This window comes from Anomaloglossus baeobatrachus, unplaced genomic scaffold (genome assembly GCF_048569485.1).
Source record: "Anomaloglossus baeobatrachus isolate aAnoBae1 unplaced genomic scaffold, aAnoBae1.hap1 Scaffold_82, whole genome shotgun sequence".
NCBI lineage: Eukaryota > Metazoa > Chordata > Amphibia > Anura > Aromobatidae > Anomaloglossus > Anomaloglossus baeobatrachus.
This window is the reverse complement of record NW_027445206.1, coordinates 584,156-596,783: the sequence shown is the minus strand read 5'-3', so window position 1 is coordinate 596,783 and position 12,628 is coordinate 584,156. Positions and strand designations below refer to the sequence as shown.

The 12,628-nt window shown below is 51.0% G+C and overlaps 1 pseudogene; it reads right to left on the bottom strand.

Annotated features, from left to right (window-relative positions):
* Nucleotides 1-12,059: 12,059 nt before the first annotated feature.
* Nucleotides 12,060-12,265, bottom strand: LOC142288350 (U2 spliceosomal RNA; annotated as a pseudogene).
* Between the last annotated feature and the right edge of the window lie 363 nt (nt 12,266-12,628).

The following is a 12,628-nucleotide window of genomic DNA, read 5'->3' as shown; positions in this document are numbered from 1 at the left end:
CGTGCTTGCATTTAAAAACCGCACGTGTGTGCCTGTCGGTGGCAGCGTACAGGTGCACTTGTGTGCGTTTTTACCAAACTATTATATAACGCACAAGTGTAGTGTATAATACACGTCAGTCAGCAGTGGCTGATAGTGTCAGAGTTCTCGTCATTAATTTTTGCTCCTAAAACCTGTGTTAGGTTCTTAGTGCGTCCGTGCTTGCATTTAAAAACCGCACGTGTGTGCCTGTCGGTGGCAGCGTACATGTGCACTTGTGTGCGTTTTTACCAAACTATTATATAACGCACAAGTGTAGTGTATAATACACGTCAGTCAGCAGTGGCTGATAGTGTCAGAGTTCTCATTAATTTTTGCTCCTAAAACCTGTTAGGTTCTTAGTGCGTCCGTGCTTGCATTTAAAAACCGCACGTGTGTGCCTGTCGGTGGCAGCGTACAGGTGCACAATTTGCACAAACTTTGATATAACGCCCAAGTCTAGTGAATACACGTCAGCACAGCATTGCAAAATGCGCAAGGGCGTTGGCAAGGAACAAGGAAGTGGACGTGATGGTGGTGCAGGCAGAGGCCGAGGTCGTGGGCAAGCTCTAATTTTGCCACAACAAAGGGCCACATCTAGTCGCTCGCACGTCCTGTCCCAAATTCTTGGGGACCGCAGCAGTACACCGCTCTTGAACCAAGACCAGTGTCAACAGGTTGTTAGTTGGATAGCGGATAATGCTTCCAGTCAGATTGGCACCACCACAAACACTCTGTCTTCCACACGGTCAAGTGTCAGTAGCCGTGATACTGCACCGCACATTTCAGAACCTGATCCTCCTTCCTACCACAAGGCTGAGTACACGTCCTCGGACATTAATGATCCCACACTTGGACACTCGGAAGAGCTGTTCACGTTTCCATTCGCACATTCTGGCCTCTCGCCAGCTCATGTTGAAGTGGGTCATGAGGAGATCGTATGTACAGATGGCCAAATATTTGAGCAGCCACGTTCTCACGAAGTTGGCAACGTGTCTCAACAAGGGGTGGACGATGATGAGACACAATTGTCAGGAAGTCAGGAGGAGGAGCAGGGTGCGGAAGAGGAAGACGACGTGGTGGATGATCCAGTAACTGACCCAACCTGGCAGGAGGATATGCAGAGCGAGGACAGCAGTGCACAGGGGGAGGGAGGCGTAGCATCCCAACAGGCAGTAAGAAGCAGGGTGGTGGCTCCAGGCAGAAGTCAGGCAACCGTTCCCCGGAACAACAACACGACACAAGGTGCCTGTACAAATGTTAGGTCTTCCCGAGTCTGGCAGTTTTTTAAGTTGGATCCAGATGATTCTAAAAAGGCCATTTGCAACACCTGCCGTGCCAGCATCAGCAGGGGTACCAAAACTAGCAGCCTGACCACCACCAGCATGATCAGGCACATGTCAGCCAAGCACCCGACTTTGTGGGAAGTACAACAGAGTCGAGGAGCAGTGCTTGCTAATGTCACTGCTACGTCTTCGCTGGTTGTGCATGCGAGCCAATCCCCTGTCCATGCTGCCTGCGAACAAGCCTCCTCCGGTCCTGCACCTGCAGTTGCCTACTCAGAAATAACACCATCATCAAGCACGTCCTTGTCCCAGCGCAGCGTTCAGTTATCCATTCAGCAAACCTTTGAACGCAGGCGCAAATACACTGCCAACACCCCACATGCCACAGTTCTAAATGCTAACATTTCGCGACTGCTTGCGCTGGAAATGTTGCCTTTTAGGCTGGTGGAGACAGAAGCATTCCGCGACCTGATGGCGGCAGCTGTCCCACGTTACTCGGTCCCCAGCCGCCACTATTTCTCCCGGTGTGCCGTCCCCACGTTGCATAACCACGTGTCACAAAACATCACACGTGCCCTGAACAACGCTGTTTCACCCAAAGTCCACCTAACCACAGACACGTGGACAAGTGCTTGTGGGCAAGGCCGCTACATCTCGTTGACGGCACACTGGGTTAATATTGTGGAAGCTGGGACCCAGTCTGAGCGAGGGACGGAACACGTCCTTCCCACACCAAGGTTTGCAGGCCCTACCTCAGTCAGTGTTTCACCCACACTCTACAGCTCCGGAATGTCATGCTCTTCAGCCTCCTCCTCCTCCTGCGCATCCTCATCCACTGTACCCTCCACACCAGTCCCAAGCTGGAAGCACTGCAGCACTGCCTCGGCGAAGCGGCAACAGGCTGTGCTGAAGCTAATCTGCATAGGTGACAAACCCCACAATGCAGAAGAGCTGTGGACAGCTCTGAAACAGCAGGCAGATCACTGGCTCACACCTCTGAACCTAAAGCCAGGAAAGGTCGTGTGTGACAATGGCCGGAACCTGGTGGCGGCTTTGAGGCGAGGCCAGCTGACACATGTTCCATGCGTGGCCCATGTGCTCAACCTCGTGGTTCAGCGGTTTCTAAAGTCATACCCAGAGCTGTCTAATCTGCTGGTAAAAGTTCGCCGCCTGTCTGCACATTTTCGAAAGTCACCTACTGCTTCAGCCGGCCTTGCCGGCTTTCAGCGCAGTTTGCATCTTCCGGCTCACAGACTGGTGTGTGATGTCCCCACGCGTTGGAATTCAACTCTGCACATGTTGGTCAGGATATGTGAGCAGAAGAGGGCAGTTGTTGAGTACCTGCATCACCTAAGCCGTCGGGAAATGGGTCAAACTCCACACATAACACCTGAGGAGTGGAGATGGATGTCCGACCTATGTACCATCCTCCAAAACTTTGAGGACTCCACCAAGATGGTGAGTGGTGATGACGCCATTATTAGCGTCACCATACCGCTACTCTGCCTTCTAAAACGGTCTCTGCTCAAAACCAAACATGATGCATTGCAGGCAGAGCGCGATGAGTTGCAGCAAGAAACAGTAGTGGGTGTGGGTGATAACACACAGCCCAGCCTCGTCTCATCACAACGTGCAGTGGAGGACTATGACGAGGAGGAGGATGAAGACATGGAGCAAATCTCCGGCCAAATTGAGGATATGACATGCACACCAGTCATATCCTCGGTTCAGCGTGGCTGGCCAGAGGACAGGGTAGATGAGGAGGAGGAGGAGGAGGAGGAGGAGGACAGCATGTTCAGTCAACGTGTTGGTCAGGCTACTGAAGTCCTGGCTGTTAAGAGTCTGGCGCACATGGCTGACTTTATGGTAAGCTGCCTGTCTCGTGACCCTCGCGTTAAGAACATCTTGGCCGACAATCATTACTGGTTGGTAACACTGTTAGACCCACGCTACAAGGAGAACTTTATGTCTCTTATTCCCGAGGCGGAGAGGTCAACCAAAATGCAGCAGTTCCGGAAGGCCATAGTCACGGAAGTAGGCAAAGCATTCCCCTCACAAAACGCTAGCGGCATAGGTCAGGAATCAGTGGACAACCAAGGCGTACAGCCGAGAGAGGCACAAGTCCAATCCGCCAGAGGTAGGGGAACAGTCTTTAAGATGTGGGACAGTTTTCTCAGCCCCTCACGTACCACAGCCCCTGAGGTGCGGGGTAGTGCCACAAGAAATCCTAAGTTTGCCCAGATGCTCAAGGAGTACCTTGCAGATCGAACAACTGTACTCCGACATTCCTCTGTGCCTTACAATTATTGGGTATCCAAGGTGGACACGTGGCATGAATTGGCTCTCTACGCCTTGGAAGTCCTGGCCTGCCCTGCCGCTAGCGTTTTGTCAGAGCGTGTTTTTAGTGCCGCAGGTGGAATCATTACAGATAAACGCACCCGCCTGTCAACTGAAAATGCTGACAGGCTGACTCTGATCAAGATGAACAAGGGTTGGATTGGGCCAGACTTCACCACACCACCAGCAAATGAGAGCGGAATTTAAAGTTTGTAACGGGAATTTGCCATGTACCTCCAGTCACCCATGGGTACACACTTCTGGACTTTGGATAATCGCTGGACTGCTCCTCCTTCTCCTCATGCGCCACCATGATGACCGTTACAAGAGTTAGGCCTTTGTTTCAGGTATACCCCCAGTGGTAAATTTTTTCGCCCATTCTTTGCAGAATGGACATTACAACGACAGGAGACCCGCTCCTTTGCAATGGGAACAATGTTTTGAGGCCCTCATGCACGTCTCTATGCAGGGACAACGTGGAGCCTCCCAATTTTTGGCTGCCCTGCCAAAGGGCTATACTATAATACACCCACTTCCTGACAATGGACACTTAATGTTTTGAGGCCCTCATGCACGTCTCTATCCAGGGACAACGTGGAGCCTCCCAATTTTTGGCTGCCCTGCCAAAGGGCTATACTACAAAAGACCCACTTCCTGACAATGGACACTTAATGTTTTGAGGCCCTCATGCACGTCTCTATCCAGGGACAACGTGGAGCCTCCCAATTTTTGGCTGCCCTGCCTAAGGGCTATACTATAATACACCCACTTCCTGACAATGGACACTTAATGTTTTGAGGCCCTCATGCACGTCTCTATCCAGGGACAACGTGGAGCCTCCCAATTTTTGGCTGCCCTGCCAAAGGGCTATACTACAAAAGACCCACTTCCTGACAATGGACACTTAATGTTTTGAGGCCCTCATGCACGTCTCTATCCAGGGACAACGTGGAGCCTCCCAATTTTTGGCTGCCCTGCCTAAGGGCTATACTATAATACACCCACTTCCTGACAATGGACACTTAATGTTTTGAGGCCCTCATGCACGTCTCTATCCAGGGACAACGTGGAGCCTCCCAATTTTTGGCTGCCCTGCCAAAGGGCTATACTATAATACACCCACTTCCTGACAATGGACACTTAATGTTTTGAGGCCCTCATGCACGTCTCTATCCAGGGACAACGTGGAGCCTCCCAATTTTTGGCTGCCCTGCCAAAGGGCTATACTACAAAAGACCCACTTCCTTCCAATGGGCACTTCAGGTTTACAGGCCCTCATGCACGTCTCTATCCAGGGACAACGTGGAGCCTCCCAATTTTTGGCTGCCCTGCCTAAGGGCTATACTATAATACACCCACTTCCTGACAATGGACACTTAATGTTTTGAGGCCCTCATGCATGTCTCTATCCAGGGACAACGTGGAGCCTCCCAATTATTGGCTGCCCTGCCAAAGGGCTATACTACAAAAGACCCACTTCCTTCCAATGGGCACTTCAGGTTTACAGGCCCTCATGCACGTCTCTATCCAGGGACAACGTGGAGCCTCCCAATTTTTGGCTGCCCTGCCAAAGGGCTATACTACAAAAGACCCACTTCCTTCCAATGGGCACTTCAGGTTTACAGGCCCTCATGCACGTCTCTATCCAGGGACAACGTGGAGCCTCCCAATTTTTGGCTGCCCTGCCTAAGGGCTATACTACAATAGACCCACTTCCTTACAATGGGCACTTCAGGTTTACAGGCCATCATGCACGTCTGTATGCAGGGGCATTGGTGAACCTCACAATTTTGGACTGCCCTGGCAAAGGAAAATACTACAAAGACTCAGTTCCTCAAAATGGGCACATTAGACTCAGAGGCCTTTATGTACGTCTCTTCTCAGGGACATCGGAGTGCCACACAATGTTTTACGTAAAATCTTTCATGTATTGATCTCAAAAAGTAACATACATTAGCTCTATCTCACTATTGGGTATGTGCCCTTAACATTTCCGCTATGAAAAATCATTTTGGTGTCATTTTGGAAGGTTTTCTGGTGAGTCCGTAAAAATGGCGTAAAACGCGGACAAAATTATTCACAGCTGTGACTTTTGAGTGATAAATGCTTCAAGGGGTCTTCCCCATGCTGTTGCCATGTCATTTGAGCACTCTTCGGAGACTTTTGTGCCATTTTTAGGGTTTCTACATGCTGCCGGTGGTCATTTCACAAAAATACTCGGGTCTCCCATAGGATAACATTGGGCTCGGTGCTCGGGCCGAGTACACGAGTATCTTGGGAGGCTCGGCCCGAGCTTCGAGCACCCGAGCTTTTTAGTACTCGCTCATCACTACTAATAAACCTAAAAAATAAAAATAAATTGAATAAAAATCATGAATGTTGTGTTATAACAGGAAATTCGGTGTAAGAATGAATATCCGGGATGAGAGTTCAGCGAATGAGTTATAGAAATTGTTACAAAAAGGAGTGTGTACGGTTTATGCGTAAATTTTCAGAATGCGTACATGAAAATTATATGTATGTGAGAATGTCCCCCATGCTTTGTAAAAAGTTATTTATGAAAATGTAAATAAAATATATAAAAATGCCTAATTATTTATAATTTATGAGAAAGATATATATGTATGGAAGAATGTTATAAGGTGTCCAAGAACCATAAAGAAAAAGGGTGCATATATAATGTTAGAGGTCTAGAGTTCCACCAGGCTATATCACCCCTAAAGAAATAGAAAGAAGACCTTACTACCTGTGTACCCCAAAAAAAGCTATATTTCTTAGCCAGGATTATGGTGGAGATATGCACAAGTGAAATAAGAATATAAAGTAATACAATAAGATTATAAAACCAATATGTGTGCATTCATGCACCACCCGGTACGCTACCCTTGCCAAATTGCTCACTCTAGATCCCCACACGATCCATGAAGCCGTTCCCCCGGTCACACCGCCTGCTGCCGGTTCCCACTCATCCCTGGGGGAGTTAGGCGAGTGGTATCGAGAGCTACATGTCGGCACTGATGATATCCCCATACACCACAAGGAAGGGGTATACCGGGTGGTACAGGAGTATGAGCGGGTTTTTAGCAAGCACCCTCTAGATTTTGGGCAGATTAAAGGGGTTCAACACCACATCCCTACCGGTACACACTCCCCTATTAAAGAGAGATACAGGCCTATTCCCCCTGCGCACTACCAATGCGCCAAAGACATGTTGAGGAACATGAAGGAGGCAGGGGTTATTAGGGACAGCTGTAGTCCCTGGGCCGCTCCGTTGGTGCTGGTTAAGAAGAAGGATGGCACCATGCGGATGTGTGTGGATTACCGGAAGATTAACCAGATAACGCATAAGGATGCTTACCCTCTGCCCCGCATCAAAGAGTCCCTGGCCTCGCTGAGAACCGCTAACTACTTCTCCACCCTTGACCTCACCAGCGGGTACTGGCAGGTGGCCGTGGCACCGGAAGACCGAGAGAAGACTGCCTATGGGACCGTTTTGCTGTACTTGGATGATGTGATTGTGTACTCACAGACGTATGAAGCCCACCTGGAGCACCTAGCCGAGGTGTTCGCGTCCCTTGCCAAGTATGGGATGAAGTTGAAGCCCTCAAAGTGTCATCTGCTGAAACCCAGAGTGCAGTACCTAGGACATGTGGTTGGTGCGGAAGGTGTCGCCCCCAACCCCGAGAAGATCACCGCCATCCAAGACTGGCCGAGACCGACCACAGTGAGGGAAGTGAGGCAGTTTCTGGGCCTGGTGGGATATTACCGTCGCTTCATTAAGGGGTACACAAAGATGGCTGCCCCCATGCAAGACCTCCTCGTAGGACAGACCAAGGGTGGTAGATCCCTAGTAGCCCCATTGGTGTGGGAAGAAAAGCATGAGGAATCCTTCCGCCAGCTGAGAACAGCCCTGACCGGAGAGGAAATCCTAGCGTACCCTGACTACAGCCGCCCATTCATCCTCTACACCGACGCCAGCAATGTGGGCTTGGGGGCTGTTCTATCCCAGGTCCAAGACAGAAGGGAAAAGGTAATAGCTTATGCTAGCCGAAAACTCCGACCGACTGAGAGGAACCCTGAGAACTACATCTCCTTCAAGCTTGAGCTCTTGGCACTGGTGTGGGCTATCACCGAGCGGTTCCGCCATTACCTGGCAGCAGCCAAGTTCACCGCGTACACAGACAATAACCTGCTGACCCATCTAGATACGGCCAAGCTGGGCGCGTTGGAGCAGCGGTGGGTGACCAGGTTAGCCAACTACGATTTCACCATCAAGTACCGGGCCGGCCGTACCAACGTCAATGCCAATGCACTCTCCCGGATGCCCCACCTGTCGAAAGAGGGACCAGAGGATGATGACCTCGAAGAGATCGACTTGCCTGCATTTCACCGGCCATTCACTGAGAAGGTGCACGTCTACCAACAACGGGTGAACCTGGATCCGCTGCCCCGACAGGACTGGCAGGAAGCTCAGGACCAGGCACCTGCTGTCCGCCTGGTCAAGACTCTAGTGGAACAGGGTTCTGCTGGGATAGACCCTGCTGCCCCTGCCGAAGCCCAACGTCTGTGGCAAGAACGGACCCGGCTATACCTACACCAGGGGAAGTTGTATCGCGAGCTGATTAATCCAAAGACTCACGAGAAGATCCGCCAGCTGGTGATTCCCCAGGCTAACGTGCCCACCGTCCTGCAAGCATACCATGATGGTGCAGTGCACTTCGGGTGGAAGAAGCTAGAGATGTTGTTAAGAGAGCGGTTCTATTGGAGTGGAATGCGGGAATCTGTGGAGGCCTGGTGCCGAGAATGTGGCCCTTGCGCATTGAGAAGGAAGGACGAGGCCAGCCAGAAGGCACCCCTACACCCGATCATTACACACCAACCGCTGGAGCTGGTTGCCCTTGACCATGTAAAGCTCACCCCCAGCCGAAGTGGGTACACCTACGCTCTGACCATCGTAGACCACTACTCGAGGTTCCTGGTGGTTGTCCCAGTTAAGGACTTAACCGGCCGCACCGCTGCTAAGGCTTTCCAGGCTTATTTCTGTTGACCGCATTGGTACCCGGAGAGGGTGCTTACCGACCAGGGTCCGGCCTTTGAAGCAGAGGTATTCCAGGAATTCTGCCAGTTGTACGGCTGCAAGAAAATCCGGACCACGCCTTACCACGCCCAAACCAATGGCATTTGTGAAAAGATGAACCACTTGGTCCTGGGCCTCCTCAAGACGTTACCACTGGAAGAGCGGAACCTGTGGCTGGAGAAGCTACCTGACCTGGTCGATATGTACAACAACATCCCTTCCAGCTCTACGAAATGCACTCCAGCATACCTGATGAGAGCTCGTCCCGGCCGGCTACCAGTGGATCTGGAAATGGGCTTGGAAGCTTCAGAAGCACTCCTGTCGACAGCTGAATGGGACACTCGGCGGAGGACACAGTACCGACAGGTCCAGGAGTATGTTGAAAAGAACTTGTGCCGGAGTCGGGGACAACAGGAGCAGTGCTTCAACAAGAAGGCGCCTGCCGGTTCCTTCCAACCTGGGGATGTAGTGCTGAAGCGGAAAAGAAGGGCCCACAAGCTGGATGATCAATGGGAAAAAACCCCGTATGTAGTCCAGCCCACAGGATGGGAGAATGGGAAGGCCTACCAGATCAGCCGTGACCAGGGGGGGACTTTGGCCACGGTTTCCCGAGACCACCTGAAGAAGTGCCCACCAGCATTGAGAGTAGCGGATGAGGCTCCAGTTCCCAGTCCAGTGGAGAAGGAAAAAGAGGTAATCCACACCATGATGGGTGATTTTCCAGCAGACTGGCCTACACAGAACGGTGCGGTGATCCTTCCAGTGATACTGTTCCCACAACCCGTGGATGAAGAAATGATGGAAACGGTTAACCGCGAGCCAGTGCCCAGGGATGTACCTGTACCCAGCTCCCCTACGCCTCCGCCTGCCCCACATGATAGCAGGGAGGAGGAACTGACTGTTCCCTCTGCCCCACTGCCTGTCACCACTGACACCGGACCCCGAAGGTCCACTCGCCCCAACCTAGGTAGACCCCCACTTAGGTACAGGGAAACTACTCTTTAAAAGGGGGGGCTTTATGTGTTGAGTGTACCAGTTTGAAAGTTTTAAATGATAAGTAAAGATGATCAACCAAAGAAGTTTACCTGATTGAACCGTGATTAAACCGGCCATTGCCGGCAACTGTTGTCCCCGTAGGGACTGTGCAACCATTGCGTAAGGAACTGCTTACGGACAAGCCCGAGAACTTGCAGGGCAACCACAAACTTAGTGCAATGTAAATAAAAATGTTTGTTGGCTTGACACCGTTACCGCCTCCGGAGAGGCTGATTTGGGAGGATGGGCCTGGAGGAAAGGGATGGCCTAGGCCCACCACTACCGTAACCGGTGGCGATCCTCCGGGGGTTCAGGGGTCCCCTTGGACGTGGGCCCCCTGAAAGACACAGAACTCGCTCGGGCAACTTGGTGCTGGACTGGGGTCAAGGGGTGCTGCCCGCTTCTTAGGGGCAGCATCAGGGCCAGGTTGTTTGGGTGGGAGAAGAGCGGAAGCTGTACCGTTGTAAAATGTTTATGATGCTTTTACATGTTTTACCGTTTTATTCTTTTTCAGTTGTGAAAATAAAACCGGTGATGGACGGGCAGCCCGCGGACGGTCTGCATTTTACTATAGGGGAATGTGGCGCCCTGGACAAGCCAGGTCGTCACAGGTACTACACCAACACACTCTACACTCCGGCTAGGCACACCGAAGCTAAACACAAATCCTAGTTGCCTTCCTCCAGGGGCTGATGTCCACACCAGGGGGTGGGCCAGGCGGTTGATCCCACCCACCGAGGAGTTCACAGTCCTGGAGGCGGGAAAAGGAGTCAGATTAGAGATCAGTTTTGGAGTTAGAGAAGTGAAGAGGAGAGGAGACTGACCGTGTCCGGGTGTGTGGCCCGGGCACTCAGCAAGGTTGGCAGACGGTGGTGACCTTCTGCAGGAGAGGCTGATTGGAGTGAACCGTACGGACCGGGGATGGGCGGTGGCCCGCCGGTACCAGATCGGGGAGTGAAGAGAAGCCAGCACCATCCGGCAGGGCCTACGGACCCCGACCAGGCTAGGAGTCGCCGTAAAACCGGTCAAATCCGTTAGCGACAGGAACCTCCAGGGTTTCCCAGCAGTCAAGACCCGATTGAAGGCAACAGCTCACACCGTAGAGGGAAGCACAGTCACCGCCAAGGCTACAGTTCCCAGGGCCAGAGCCTGCGGGCAAAAGGGGCTCCCTCAGCATCCATCCAAGCTGGGGAGCGGGTTACCGGTGGGAAGCCCGCTAGATTTTGGGGGAATAAAAGGGGTCCAACACCACATCCCCACAGGTGCACACCCACCCATCAAAGAGAGCTATAAGCCAATACCACCTTCACATTGCCAGTGTACCAAGGACATGTTGAGCAACATGAAGGCGGCTGGGGTTATCCGTGACAGTTGTAGCCTTTGGGCAGCTCTGTTGATCCTGTTAAAAAAGAAGGACGGCACCACTCCCCGTATTGAGGAATCGCTAGCTGCATTGAGAACTGCAAATTATTTTTCTACCCTTGATCTCACTAGTCACTATTGGCAAGTGTCCGTTGCTGAGGCAGACCGGGAGAAGACCGCCTTCGCCACCCCTATGGGTCTCTGCGAGTTCAAAAGCATGCCCTTCGAGCTGTGCAATGCGCCAGGAACCTTCCAGAGGCTGATGGAATGCTGCTTGGGACAAGATTTTAGGGTGTATAAAAAGGGAGATTAGATCCCGTGATCCCAACGTATTGTTACACCTCTATAAATCACTTGTAAGGCTACATCTGGAATATGGGAACCAGTTTTGGGCTCCACATTTTAATAAGGACATTCAGAAGTTAGAGTCAGTTCAAAGGTGGGCAACTAGACTACTACAAGGAATGGAAGGCCTCCCATATGATGACAAGTTGAAAAAGTTATTAAGTGATTATTGGCTGCAATGGGGCTTTCTGGCTGGTGCCAGCCTCTCTTCTTAGCACACAGGAACCACAATCCCTACACCATGCTTCAATGGATTCTCTCATCCCAGCCCAGTAAAACTACATATTTTACACAGTCATAAGCAGCCAAAAGGGATCTATTCTATTCAATTGCAAATGATCTAGATAAGACTGAGAATAAGATACTGCACGGGACATAGCAGAGTTGGTCAAGTTGAGTGGAGATGAGTTTGCTATTTGGCACAGCTTTTTGCATCAATAAAGCAAGTAAAAGGTGTGAAAGATAAAAAAAAGGGTGAAAGTGTGAAAAGTGAATTGGCCAAATTGAGGTGCATATAAAGTTTTTGCTTTCTTTCAATTCACTAATGGGGCTCATTTGAATCAGGTGAATTGAGTTCTGCTTTTGGAAACTGGGTTAAGAAGGGGTGCACCGGTCCTGGAGGTACTGCAATACCAGGTCAATGCGTGCAGTGGACAGAGCAAGATTTTTTCCATCTCCTTGTTCTAAAAATCCATTTAATATATGGTCCCCAGAGAGGGGACGTATCAGATATTAAACTGATAAGAACAGATTTAATTTTTTTTTTTTCTGTTTATCAGTAGGACTTCAAAATAACAAAGGTGATCGCCTCCCGTTGCCTGGGAACCGTCCAGGCACAAGAGGGCTATGTGTCACCAGAAGGCGCACACACTTCCTCAAGGCCGGCAGACGTGCAATCCCAGGCACCTTCCAGTACCGACCAAGGTAGCGTCCTCCGAAACTACACTTGATCTTAGCCAAAAGGCCGAGAAGCTATAACCCGAATTGGTTACGGCCTTGAGTGGCACCCTGGCCTATACCGGACACATCTTAGGGAGAGGGAGACAAACCCACGCCTACAGAAGACATTTTGTCACCCAAGCCAACCCTTGAAAAGGCTGTTTTGCAGAGCAAAAACAAGAAGAATGGTGCTTTTTGCAGCCGCCGCCCACTGCAATGAATCTGAATA